At 41.9% G+C, this 14,130-nt stretch overlaps 1 protein-coding gene across 8 annotated transcripts in view; it reads right to left on the bottom strand.

Moving 5' to 3' along the window:
- The window catches only part of LOC118215626 (amyloid-beta A4 precursor protein-binding family A member 2-like), a 60,042-nt gene that overhangs the window by 33,076 nt on the left and 12,836 nt on the right, over nucleotides 1-14,130 (bottom strand). The window lies entirely within an intron of this gene.

Raw genomic sequence — 14,130 nt, 5'->3', positions numbered from 1 at the left:
GGAGGAGGACCTCATTTATGCTTTAGGAAAAACAATGGAAAAAGAAAAAAATCCATTTGCTTGGTGTGTGTGTGTGTGTGTGTGTTGTCAGCTAAGTGAGGATTAAGTAAAATATGTTTAGCAGTTTTAACTGCCAAGACCCATGTTTGACGTCCGGCACTCTCAATACCAAACACAAGTGCATAAACAGTTAAAACACCTCACTTACCCAACATGCAAAATAAAAGCCTGTTGTATCAACCTTTATCAAAATGTCCAAATCGCAACCAGTTAAAATTAAGAAATTCATTAAGTTACAACAAATATTCATGTTTAATCTAAAAACATGGTTCAACTACCTTAAAAGAATAACAAATGTTGACACTGCCATGACACTTTTACAACAACCGTACTTCCATTTTTATGTTTTTTAAACAGATGTCTTCAATAGAGTCAAAACACGACACATCAAAACCAAAATCTCAATAGGAAAAAAAGGAGCACAGCTGTAGAATGATGGATGTGACACATTTGTTTTGATGTTTTGGGCCACTTTCACATTACATCCTGTTAAACTACACTGATCACTGTCTGTAACTGCTCGACTCAAAAAAATGTATGCCTGGCCAAGCCCATGTAAGCTATGTCCCTGTGAATTACAGCACTCGTGTTAAATATAAAATTTAGAACCAAATGTTGGCAGAATGCTTGTGCCATCTGTTGGAAAGGATTTAACAGAGCTATAAAGGCATGCAGATAGTATGCTCATAGTCTTTGGCTTGGAGTGGAGTGGTAAAAATGAGGTTATTTGGATGAGGTTACTGATCACCGTGGGCTAAGCTAGAAAATTTAGAACTTGTTTCAGATCATAGGGAAAATCCCATTGAGTTCTGGCACTAAGAACTAAGAACTGAATGAGATTTGCCAACCATGAGAGCAGCCGGAAGTTTTCTATATTTTAGTTTTCTAGGAGTAAAGTAGGATTCCAGTAAGAGACATACTTAAAAAAAATAAATAAATAAAAATCTATGCTGCATCTTCATGAATTACTGACAAATAGCTGTCAACAAAATTGCCATTGGGAAAAGGGATGAACTCCCCTGCTCTCATTCATTTTAATTAATATGACAGGATCCTTCTACAGTCCCTGAAAAACAAACCCCCAGTCTAATGCTTTACTGAGAGTTTCTGTTCCCTTACATCAGCCTGGAATTTCCTTTTATTAGCACACTCAATTTACATTGTGCAAAAGTACTGTTACTTCCATTAGTGTCAGCCTCCATTTTGGCTCACCCTGCTTAATCGATATAATGGTGTTTTTATTAAGGGCTAAAGGAAAATAACCTCCAGCAATACTCATCTACGTTATTTTCCTATTAATTTATTTATTTTTGTTGTTCTTTAAAAGCACTACTCCATGAGAACCACAGCAGAGACAGAATGCGAGACAGCACACCACACATATTTGCTCGTTACACAGGCACACCTCATCTTCCTCACTCGTTCCATTTCACCATCACCCACAGCCACCCTCTGTGCTACTGTGAGCAAGGGCATCAACCCCAGTGTCCAGGAACCGATCCATAGAGCCCACAGCATTCTCTGCGAACATTGCCACACCTGTTATACAGACATAACTGATTGCATATTTTAGTGTTTACAAGGTCTGCCTGACCTCATGGGCTCAACTCACATTGAGGCAATTTGTCAATATTTAAGTGCATTTCACCACATAGGGTTTTTATGTTTTCCACTGATGAAATCACTTTCACATCTGAAATCTATATCTGTGTTAACATCACAGAGAAATGTGCACTGCTGGGCTCCCTCAACAATACTGGTTGGTGTAGAAACTAATGGAATTACCAGTTTTCTCGACTCCACCACAGAGAACCAAAAAGAAAAGGCCCTTTGCACCTTTTAAATAAATCCAAGAAGGAAAGCCTGAGAGAAATCTAGAGGGGGAAAAATCCATTACAAGACAGTTATAAAGAATACCCTGAAGGAAGTAAAATAATGAAACGTCGGTCCCTGAAATAAGTTTGTGCTGCCAGAACTTCAATTTCCGATTTGGTCCTTGGGAACGTCAGCACATCTATTCTTTCTGTGCGTGAAAAGGCTACCGGTGCAACACCTGGTAATCTCATAGAGACCAATTCTGCCTGAAGAATATTTATCAAGGCTGTATGAGAGATACATTCCTGTTAGATTCAAAGCCTTCAGGGGTACAGAGAAAGAGTTACCAGCCGCTCAGGGCGGAAACCCAGTACGGCAAAGCCGTATTTGAGCGCTGCAAATAGTAGACAAAGCAAATTTGTGACCGCAGAGCAAGCCCATCATTCTAATGATGGTGAATCTCTCTCTCCATAAAGAAAGCTAGCCTTTTCCAAGTCTCCTCAACTGTATTTACTGCATTTTCAACCGTAGTCTGCTCAACTTTTTTCACTTAAAGAATTACTCCTAAGGGGGTGGAAGGGCTCTGTGCCTTTTTACATGGTGGAATTTAATCGGAGCTCACAGGCTGGAAATCTCTGCATGGAGATACAGTAAGCCACTAAGAGCATATTCATGGAGCTATTACTATTAACATGATTAACGCAGATGGTATAATCCTATTCTATTTTGTCCTCATTTCAGCCAATTTAGCACACCTCACACAAGCCTATACACAGTTACACAGTTACATAAAAACCGACACACCGAAACACAGTTACACACTCACACACACACACATGCACAAACACATGCGTGTGCAAAAAACACACACAAGCATACACACACACACACACGCACAAGCATGTACGCAGACCTGCACACACTGATAGCGCTGAGACTGCTGTAGAGAGTTGCTGGAGATGTCTCCTTCCTTCTCAAACTGGCAGCCACCCGTTTCACTTCCAGCAGCCTCTGGGCAGAGCAGGAGGCAGCAGACAGACACACGCATGCAAAGGGCTGATATACCAAAAAAAAACACGAAATTACTTTTCCTTTTATTTAAATAAGATACACAGAAGTAGAGTCATCAATCAGAGTGCCTCTTGGCTCTCATGTATGAGTGCTTGTAAATCAGGACTTGTGCTCTGATTTATGGGGCTGTGCACACACACACACACACACACGCACACACACTATTCCACGCTGCCTGCTCACAGCCTCTGTACTTGGCGGGCAGACACCTGGTTGCCCTACAGCCTGATGACTGAGCTCACAGGAGGGACAAGCCAGGGAAGGAGGGATGTAGAAAAAGAGAGAGGTGTTAATGAGCCCCACAAATAAAAATGTGGCCTTGCCACTTTCACTCATGAAACAGTAATGAAAATAACACTGGCGGATACAGAGAAATGATAAAAACGATGCTCTCAGGTGGTACCCCACCCACAGATCCCAAACACCTTCTGACACTTAACAGTCACTCACAGATGTGGGGAAGAAATATGAGGTCTATAACTCTTCTCCTGATGATCACCACTGTGTGTAAATGCGTGGAGTTTTTACACTGCCCCGAGAGAAAATTGCGAGACATTCTAAAGCTTGGTCTGGAATCAATATAAACGATACTTTATATAAATAATGCTTTCTGACCCTCCAAGCAGGTACATACAGCACAAACCAATTTGATTTATTAGAAACAGCAGCGGTCTAATCTGTGCTCACTAAAGAAGCAGCAGCAGCCGCCATATACATCAAATATCTCTGGCCTGTGGTCACTGACCCTATCCCTAAGGAGAAAGGCAATGGTTGAATCATTCATGAGCCTTCACATCCCATTCACCTGCACACAAACATGCACGCACCCATGCACGCTACCATTTCAATGCATGATGGTTAATGTAAGAGTGTGTGCATGTGCATAAATTTGTGTATACCCATGCATGCGCAGGGTGTGTGTGTACGTGCGTGTACATGCACATATGTCTGCGCATGCACTCAGGCGTTAGAGTGTAGGTGTTAGAAAGTCTGCGGCTCAGTGCAAGTGTGTGTGACTTGCTGCAGCGCGTGCTGAGTCATGTGAGGTTAAAGCAGGGCTCCTGACAGTGTGCCAGGCTCTGAAGGATCTGACCATGTTCTTCACCTGTGTCACGTTCGAGTGGCCCTGGGGGAACAAAGCCAGGCACAAACAGGACGCAGGAGGACTATATCCCATACTGCCATCTGGCCCATACCCTGATCTCTGCATCGCTAATCCCACATTATACAGCAACATGCAGGAACATTATTCTAATCAATATTATATAAATCAAAGTGATGATACAGAGTGAATCAACTATTCGTACAAAATAACAGCAGCAATAATATAATATAGATAAGTATATTCATAATTCATCTGGCACAATTTTACAGTACTATACCGTGGGAAAGTAAGAAAAAAAAAATACCATTGATTTTTGCCACTCCTGCCTGTAAAAGATGCGGATGATGTTATACACCCTTTTCCAACCACAGACTAAAGAAAACAGGGAAAACTACAAACACTGAACTGAAGTAAAGGCCACCCAACAACACAGTAAGTCACTGTATTAATAATGAATGATGAAAGCTATTTTAAGAGGATGGCTTATCAACCAGTGTGTATCTGGCTTCAGTACCACTCATGCTGTAGACTACAGCTGAATATAAGGAAGGTGGAGCACAAAATAACTTTTTTACGAGACGTAAATCTAATTTGGATTTGGCTTACTGCAAGGCCCTTGGACAAAAATAAATGAAGCGTGTGGGAGGACACTAATGTCCGTTCTTAATTTTGCAGAAACTGTGAAACTTGGTGCAAGTCCATTAAAAATAAGAAAATGTAAACTAATAGGGTGTTTCTATTTTTTTTAAACTAAAAAAAAAAGAAAAAGAAAAAACCACCACTGCACTGCCAGCCATTTCCATGACTACAGTATTGTATTTTGAGTTGCAAGTCAAAATACAGCAGAAAATTATGACTCGTTCATCAGTTTTAGACTTTGTTTTCCCTGCATTTTTCCATTGCACAGCAATGTGAATTTAGTTTTCTTGAGGGGGTGGCATTTAACTGGCCGAGAATTTGATAACCCTGATTATACCCTTACCCCATCCATTGAGTCTCTAATAACAGACAAGGAGACCAGTACACCTAGTGATTCTATGACAGTTAAACAAATATTTCGATAGAAATATATTTTACATCCATTCTACTACAGTCATGTTCTGTTCTATTTCAAAATCTTCCAATTTCAGCAATCACTTTAAATTGCATATCAGTGATGTGAAGGCCTGTATTTTCCTCTCTGGGAAACATGACGGACAAAATCGGATAAGACACTGAATACCGTTTGGGAGGAAGTACTACACTTTACTTCTCCCAGCCCTCAATCATTGCTGGGATAAATGGGAGTTACTGACCTCCAGTCCTGTGTGTGGCCATTTCTACTTGCCAGTCCCCTTTTCTATGTAACCAGGCTCCTCTGCAGGGTGACAACCCTGCAAAATACTCACAGTCTGACCACTGTTCTTTACCATCTCCAGAACATCAAGTCCCTACGGTTTTATGAACAGATCTGCTACACTGTTTTTAGGTCCTTCACATTGAAACATCCATCATTGAACATTCTCACCCTGGGCACAGACCACATAGATTACAATGGTAGTCACTGCTAATGCAATTTTAGGTATTGCTTAGTCTATAGGGTGGGGTGTGTGGTACTGCTGGAGCGAATGCATACAGAATAAACTAACATTCATTTAAACAGCAGCCTGTATAAACAGCACCTTAAACATAATCTCTTCATTCCTACTGCTAGTGTACACACAAGCACACATTCAGACTTACAATAATACACTAGCAATTCCTACATGGGGTGAAACTCAACAAGGAAGAAAAAGGAATCAGTTCCTCACACACTTTTTAATGGCTGCTAAAGGAAATATACTCAGGTATACCAAGCGTTTCCAGGACAGGATAGGATGGGCATGGTTTTCATCTACTCTATCAGTAACAAGCAGGTGACTGGGACCTGCTTGGGTAGCGGAGATAATGGACTTCTGTAAACAGGTTGTCCGCAAGCTGGGTACCTGTGTCACAGACAATGCTATCAGGCTCTGGCACAGCCTACTACAGGCATAACAAACCACCATGGCCAACTTGAGACTGGTACACAAATATGCTGCCCTGCACAACTGGTAATCATTTTCAGCGTTCAATCAATTTTCATCTTTTTATTAGCATCAGAAAGAAAACAGAAATCCAGTGTAACAAGGAAAGAAGATTCCTCCAGCCAAAAGTGCAAACAGTTTTTCCCATTTAAGTTACAAAAAAAAAAAATTTCTCGAAAACCAATGCAACCGATGCAACCATTTATACTTCAAAATTCACTGGTGGGCTTAAAATTGCTTTCTGGAGATTTCATTCAGTCCTACTCAGTGTGAAGTGTTCTTAACTCACCTTCAATATCTTACTTGAGAGAGAGAGGAAGAGACAGATAAGATGAACATTTTATAAAGCCTTTTCATGGAAACAGTTCTCCAAGTAAGAGTTAAAATATCTCAGATTAATGAAGAGAACAGTGAGGAATTCTGCAGACTCCTGATAAAATACCAGCCCACACAAAACACAATGTGCTGCCTCAGTGTCAAAAGTATAATTGTTTATACTGTGGAAAGATAAAAGCATAGCAATCCCACTGCATTTAGCCCTCAAAATCGAGTCTGATTCTGAGGAGGCTGCTGAACAACAATTCAGCTTTTATCAGCAGGTGATTCACAGATAATTCCGCTCACATACCCGCAGTAATGATTCAGTGTCGAAAATCAACACCTTGAAACTGCAAAAATGAGATTTAAAAGCTTTAAAAGATAAATTAAGCCAGGACATGATTGGTTTTCAAAGCAGAGTGCTTGGTAAGACCCAAAGAAAACAAGTTAGATGCCCAAAATATATTCCCATGACTCATGAATATGCAGAGGCCCCAGCATGCACTGTCATGAAACATCTGTTCAGTGGGACTGATGTACAGTATCTGTGATGGACTGTAAGATCTATCCCCAAAGCCTCTGTGCTGTTCCAATCTGTATTCACTGAAGTGAATGTGTTAAAGAAATAAAATCAGTACAGAAGAAATCCATGAGTCCTTTTTAATAAAAAAGCATGGAAACACCATCCCTTAGACCATGGTAGATGACTCCCAACCAGGAGGGCATAAAGACATGAGAAACTGAAAATAACATATTCTCCTTCCTGAAAGACTGCAGACGATTAAATTATGAAGCATGAATGATGTACATGGTGAATTATTTTTTGGTTTGTATCTTATCCTTGGATTGAAAAGAATATAAACAGTGGAGGACAAATAGAATAAAATGGGAGGGCTCAGCTGGGTAAGGGTCTATGTTAATAGGTATCCAGCGACACTGTCGCTGCTCAATTGGGCACCCATGGACTGCATGCTAATGCCACATATGAAAGGTCTTCCTCCAACTCTGCTCTGTGCGAGCTTAGCTGTAGTCTGTACTGTGAAAAGCAGCAGCTGGTAACTCCATGTGTTTCGGAGGAGAACCATGGATATCTACACTCTCCCGATTTGGGAATGGGGTTCACACGACCGCAGCTGTGCTTGCAGTCCATTGTAGGAAGTGGACATACTCTGCCCTACGTTGGCCACCAAATTTATGAAATAAAAAACTTTTAAAAAAGAATGTGTACTGTAAGACTCTACAAGCCCAGTCTATAGCAATGCAGAAAAACATTATTTTTCATAGAACAGCTGCAGGTGTAGGGCTGCAGGTCTGGTGATTGCCTGTTTCCTTCACATTGCTCATGTTTGTGTCAGTGGAAAGACACTGAAAAAATGTACATCCACTCAAAAATGTCACAGATTGCCAAATAATTTACATGAATAAAAAAGTTACTCTGGTTTCTGCTGAATCATTGCATAAATAAAACAATATTTAAATCAAGCAAATATCTTTCTTCTACACTGAGAAAAAGTGTAGAAGATAGTTCATTCTGCTGTTTTGTCATTTCCTTTAAATTCATATCGGCATTTCCATGAAGAGGAAGTTGTCTGGGAATGAAAACAACAATAGCAGATGTGTTGTTTTGCAAAGTAAAGAACTCTCCTACAGACAGATAGTTTTAAATGAGAATTTCAACGTTCCTTGTTGTGACTGCACACCTAGGAAGTGCCTGTGGCAAAAAAGGCACAATGATTAAAGCACATTGAATTTGATCCCAGACATATAGTTATTTGTATTATGGGAAATGTAGTCAGGTAGAGTGATTCCATAATCTTCATAACAACTGGACTGTAACGCAGCTCTCACATGACAGCAGAATCCCAAATTCTGCATTGGAACGTAACCATTCAGTTTTGTAAACAGACAAGGTCTCATTATTGCCAGATTAAAACTAACCACTCTGGGATCTTCATCATGCACACTATGAGACCGCCTCATAATCATTAGCACTGTGGCCCCAGGGCTCAGGAGTGACTGTATATTTGTGTCTGGGTGGAAGACTCATGTTTCTGCCAGTTAACGTTATTTGTGCTGCTGTTTAGCAGCAAGCCAGGCCCCTCACTGCAGAAGTGGTTTCTGCTGCACAATAAATAAGAGATGAGACATGCTTGCACTGGTGAGGTTTCAACCATTCAGGGGCCACTCCCCTGTTCTCTCTCCTTCCTCCTGGGCCTCGGCCTCCTTCTCTTCCAGTCCCTTCAGTCTGCCCACTCCCTCCATGCTGTCAATCACTGTACAGGTCACAGGTCCCAGCAATTCAGTAGTCTGCACTCCCATCCCCGCCCACCGCCCAAACCAGACCCTGGTGAAAATCCCAGCTTGGTTAAGCCTGGTTTTAAGCTAGTCCAGATGGTTTGAAGCTGGACTGGAGATGAAGATGGTTGAGATAGCAACCATGCTGGCAATATCATGTCCAGCTGCTTGGCCAGCTTGGTACAGAAGCTGGTTCCAGCAAGATTCCATCTTAGGCTGGTAGCTGGAATTTCCACTCGGTGTTCCAAAACCAACGCACCTCATAGCAAGAGACGAGGCGAATCAGAGAACAGTGTCTGAGTACCCAAACAAGAAGGCAATGCAAGCACAGTGAGTCCATGCATGTTACATTCACAGAGATCACAGGGAGATATTGATGGGTTTGTGGTTTTCTGTTCATGTGTTTTGAGCTCAGGTTGTTGGTGCACAAAGCATATGTCATTCTTAAACACAGAGATAATGTGTGTCATGGCAGGGCCTTTAAGGGAATTTAAACTGGGACAGAAAACAGTGAGGGTTACTGGGGAGCAAACCTGTTTCAGTGACCTTCCCTCTGGCCAGTGTGATCGCAATAAACTTTACTTTCTTTGGTAAAGTGTTTCTGTGTGTGTGTGTGTGTGTGTGTGTGTGTAATGAGTTCCTCATTGTCCCGAATGACTTTTATGGAAGGTAGCTTCGGTTTCTAATAAAATGAGACAGAGCATGTTATGACAAGAAACCAATCGGCTTTATGTGGGAGCAAAGTACCTCACATAATTTTTCCAGGCAAGAACAAATTGGGTTGTCGAGGCCAAAAGGGTTACAAAAGTCTATTTAATGAATTAAAATTAACTGCACTGTTGCATGTAACAACAGGTACAAAAGGAATCTTAGCCAAGTGGACCCCAGGTACATCACACCTCCTTTTACCAACTGGACAGGGGTTTGGGGTTTGTAAGAATCTCTGTGTACTCTAGACTGGATTTTGGCCATTTAATAACAGGATTTTTATGAATTTAGTCACATATTTTTTTCTTTCATACTTCAATTTGTCTATCTGTGGTTCCACAAGTCTGTTATTAGAGAGTACAAACCACCAGAGAAACACCAAGCACCTATGATGTACAGTACTGTGTTACAAAATGCTTACAAAAATTGCTAAAAAGAAATGCTATTTCTGTTAGCGACTGCTTGCTTATACATATTAGCATTCACTGTCATATCTTACATCATTTCATTCATTTATTAATTCATTCATTCACCCATTCCTTTAAAGGCATATCTTTAACTTTGTGCAGAGTGTAACAATGCAGACTCAGAGTGTTCAATTTAACACGATTTGAGCTTATCTGACACTGGCAATTTTCCTGCAAAGAAAGCATATATGCAACAACCACTCACCAGCTAGGCATAATCACCTTCATTTCCTGTTTCAGAGCACAATCGCAGTTTTCCATCTGGCTATCAACATCACTGCGAGCATCACCATAAACCAGCACTGCAACAAACTAAGAGCCTGCTGTTTCTCTTTAGAAAATTGCATTGCGCAAAATCTTTGAGATGTTTAAAAAAAACATGTACAAGCATAAGACATTTACATTTTCACTTAACACATTAACATTTACAAACAATGCAACCTGCAGTTATGGTTCATCCATCCACTTATCCACCCATTTTTTATATCGCTTATTCCTGGCCACAGGGGGTGGGGGTTTGCGGTAGCTTATTCCAGCATGCAATAGGCAAGCAGCATAAATACACCCTGGACATTTTGCCAGTCTGTTGCAGGCCCCACACGCCATGTACTCACACATTCAAACCTACAGGCAATTTCAAAGTCAAATGGTACATTCATTCAGATGCATGGGAGACATATTTACAGGGGTTTCATTTTAAAGCACCTGTCCTTTTCCTGTCTTCTACCAGCTAGGACAAACGCACCATCAGCCATAGCTGCCGTTTCACATCATACAGTAAGCTTTGATTATATTCATACACTAATTATATTAGCAGCAGCTGAGACTAGCTTGGAGAACAGGCTCTCTGTGCCACATGTAAAAAAGGGAAGTAGAGTGGTACAGTGAGTGGGCAGCTGGTCTGACATCCATTAAGACTGACCGATCCTCTGTGGAATGATTGTTAGTGCTGTTTCTGCAGTGCAAGGGTCAAGAGCAACAACACTGGGGAGGGAAAGCTGGGTAAAGGGTAAAGATGGAAGTACAGCAGGGGATTGTGGGAGGCCAGGGTGTCTAGGGTCACCCGCACACAAGCAAATGAGAGGTAGCTAGGTAGACAGGTAGAGAGGTAGAGAGAGGGACAGACAGACAGAGACAGAGAGAGAAGAGCTGAGCACATCCTGCACCTGGCAGCTCACAGCCAGGATTGGACCAGGCCTCCACAATTTCAACTGAACTTGAACTCTCCCCAAATCCTAGCAAGCAGTCACCACTCCCTGCCATGAAATGATGAAAGTGCAAATGGCTCATTTAATTGGCCAAGCTGTAGAACAATAAAGGCTGTCGAACAGGCTGAGATGTAGAAACAAAAGACGAAAGTAAGTCTCAAGGGACTTGCTATGCCAGGTTTGCCCATTGCCAACTCAAAGGGCAAACAAGAATGCTCCAACTCTGGCCATCTATAATGGCCAACCACAAACCATCTGAGTTGTTAAGCCCAATGATCTGTCAGCTATTGCTTGCTAAAGAGCAAAAAAATGCGTAGGTTTCCCTGCCGGGAGATGTTGGTTGCTGACTGACACATTAGCAGTCTCTAATATCACTGGACAAGACTGCCGACAAGACTGGCACTAATAGATTAATGTACAGCACTACCAACAGTGTGACTTCCCGATTTTGACCCACACCCATCAGATCCACCAATATCCAAAACTGAATCATCCGGGTCATGTTTACTGGAGAAAGGGGACATGAAGATGGTGTGTTAGCACTCTGTTCAGCACTGACCATCATAAGCCATATTCTCACCTCTGCTCCCTGCAAGAGCCAACTGCAGATGAAAATCAGCTTAAGCTAACTCTGGTGCAATCCAAATCTGCAGTAAAAAGGTACAACCTGCTGAAACAATAAAAAGGCCTGAATGCAAGGTTCAGGTTTTGTGATTGAAAAAGAAGAGAGCTCCCACGGGCCAATGCTAAAAGAGATATTTTCAATCATTTTCCCAGCCAATGAAGGCTCAGATCTGACATGAGAGAGGAACTGGCAGCCTCCGCTGTCCGCGCAATAGAATGAAGCTGGTAAATGCTCAAACACACACACACACACACAGCTCACATCTTTCCAAACAGTACCCACTGCTTACACAGTGAAACCTCCCTTTGAAGTTTCAGCAAATGCCGTGTGAGTCAGACCCCCTGGAGGAAAAATATTTTTGCAGAAGGAGGAAGATAAGCACGCATGCTTACAGGAGCAGAGAGCGCAGAGCCGGTTAAGTGACATCTCGTCTTTTACTGTTAGCAGAGCTTTTTTGTGTACTGCGGGTAATTTACTGGATTTACTCTCCTGCAGTCTGCTGCATACTCCCAGCCTGTGTTCAGGATATGACCTTCCACTAGCACAGCCCACCCCCCCCCCACCCCCCAAAAAAAAGTCCTTATTCCTCCCTGTTCACCCTCAGCCTCACCTCAACATTCCGAGAATTCTTCAGTAGAATCCCTGTCCCCAGATCCACACTGCAGCTCCCGTGGGCATAGCAGTCTAACCAGGGACATGAGTGAGCATTATAACAATTTACTGTGTAGGCTGAGGCATTGTTGAGTTCAAACATAATGCATAACACCTCTACAGAGGCCTAAGCATAAAAAAAAACAATGGCATGTAATTTTTTTTAAACCCTAGAAGTATCTCATCCTCATATAAAATGCAGCAATCCACTGGATGAGGTGATGTCAGAGCAATTCAGACATTGCTATTGTCCGATTAATGTTTCGATTCTATGGTTAATCTCACAGCTTCTCAAGCAGTCTGTACATGTCCTACAGACTCCTCAATATTCAGCGCAATGGCTGATTGTTTCCAGTGACTTGTGCAACAAAGAGATGAGCCATCACATTGGAGGAAGGGGCTGAAGCAAGAAGCAGGACTGCCAATAACAATGGAGATTAACATGCACAGGGTTACAGGGGCAGGGTTACAGGGGCCAGAGCTGACACCAGTATAATGACATCTTCAATAGGCATTGAATGCCATGCTACACCAAACTGACAAATAAAAGGGGAACTTCAGCTGATTTTCAATTACTATGGCGTGCCCTTCACCCACTTGCAAAGAAACCATATTTTTATTTCAGTAAAAACGAAACGGAACAGGTGGATATCTTACTGTTAATGACACACTTATTGTAAAATGTATTCATTGAGAATAATAATAATCCATATTAAAACCTATTAACTGGAACATAATATCTGAAATTGAGATATCACATTAGCCATTTAAACAATAGTTATTAATTATAGACATATTCAGAATTCAGTATCTGGAATTTAATTTCACACGGCTGATATGCAGAATCTGAATTAGTAGCTTTAAATTCCTGTTTCTTTGAGGCAGCACGCAGCTGTATTGACATGAGTAACCCAATGAGCTTTTGACATTGATCCATCCCTCTCCTGGATTTCATCCAGCACACTATTCATTCACGGGGTTTCCATAACCTTGTTTTGAATATGTCACACAGCCTCAGCGTTGTGATACTGGAAGGACTACATTGAAGGCATTTAATGGAGAGTAGCCCAAATGGGACACCAGAGCAGCTTCTCTTGTACAGCTGAGTAGTGAAGCAGATGGCAGAGAGAGGCTTCACTGCCATACAGCGCCACACTTCTGTTCCACGATGGTCCAGAATTCAATGAGCCATGCAGGGCGGGGCCATAACTGATAATCACCCTCTGCTCCAGACTCCCTAGTCCCATGAATAAGCGGTTAGTGACTCTGATATGGAAAACTGCCCAGTCGAAGAAGGGGAAACACTCCCTTCATCAAGGTCTGTCAGAAACGCCCATTAAGGAGGTCTGTCTCACCCATTAAAGGCTAACAAATTGGGTGTCCACTCTTCTGCACTGCCCATTCCAGTGCTGTCATTATTTTAAAGTCGTTATCTCCCAACGTCCAATTGCTCCTTTCAATCCCGGCATTAGAATGCGGGAGCATGCATCTCGCTGCCATAAATGAGCCCAAGAGTTAGTGAAGTCTCTCAACTGCGGAGCAGCATCATTACGGCATAATGTCATGTTCTTCTGGATGTCTTTGTGAAGAATAAAAGAGATCACACAGGTGCAGTGTACATCAGCCTCAATTCCGATCAGCTTGCTTTTCTCAGCACTTCAGTCAGTGGACTTTGATACATGTGTCAGGTGTCAGAAGCGCACACGCTTCAAACGCACTATTTTCTCTGATGTACACTCTTTTAAGGTGTTTTTATTTATTT

This window comes from Anguilla anguilla, chromosome 16 (assembly GCF_013347855.1).
Source record: "Anguilla anguilla isolate fAngAng1 chromosome 16, fAngAng1.pri, whole genome shotgun sequence".
In the NCBI taxonomy this organism is placed as follows: Eukaryota; Metazoa; Chordata; class Actinopteri; order Anguilliformes; family Anguillidae; genus Anguilla; species Anguilla anguilla.
This window is presented reverse-complemented; position numbering and strand designations above follow the sequence as displayed.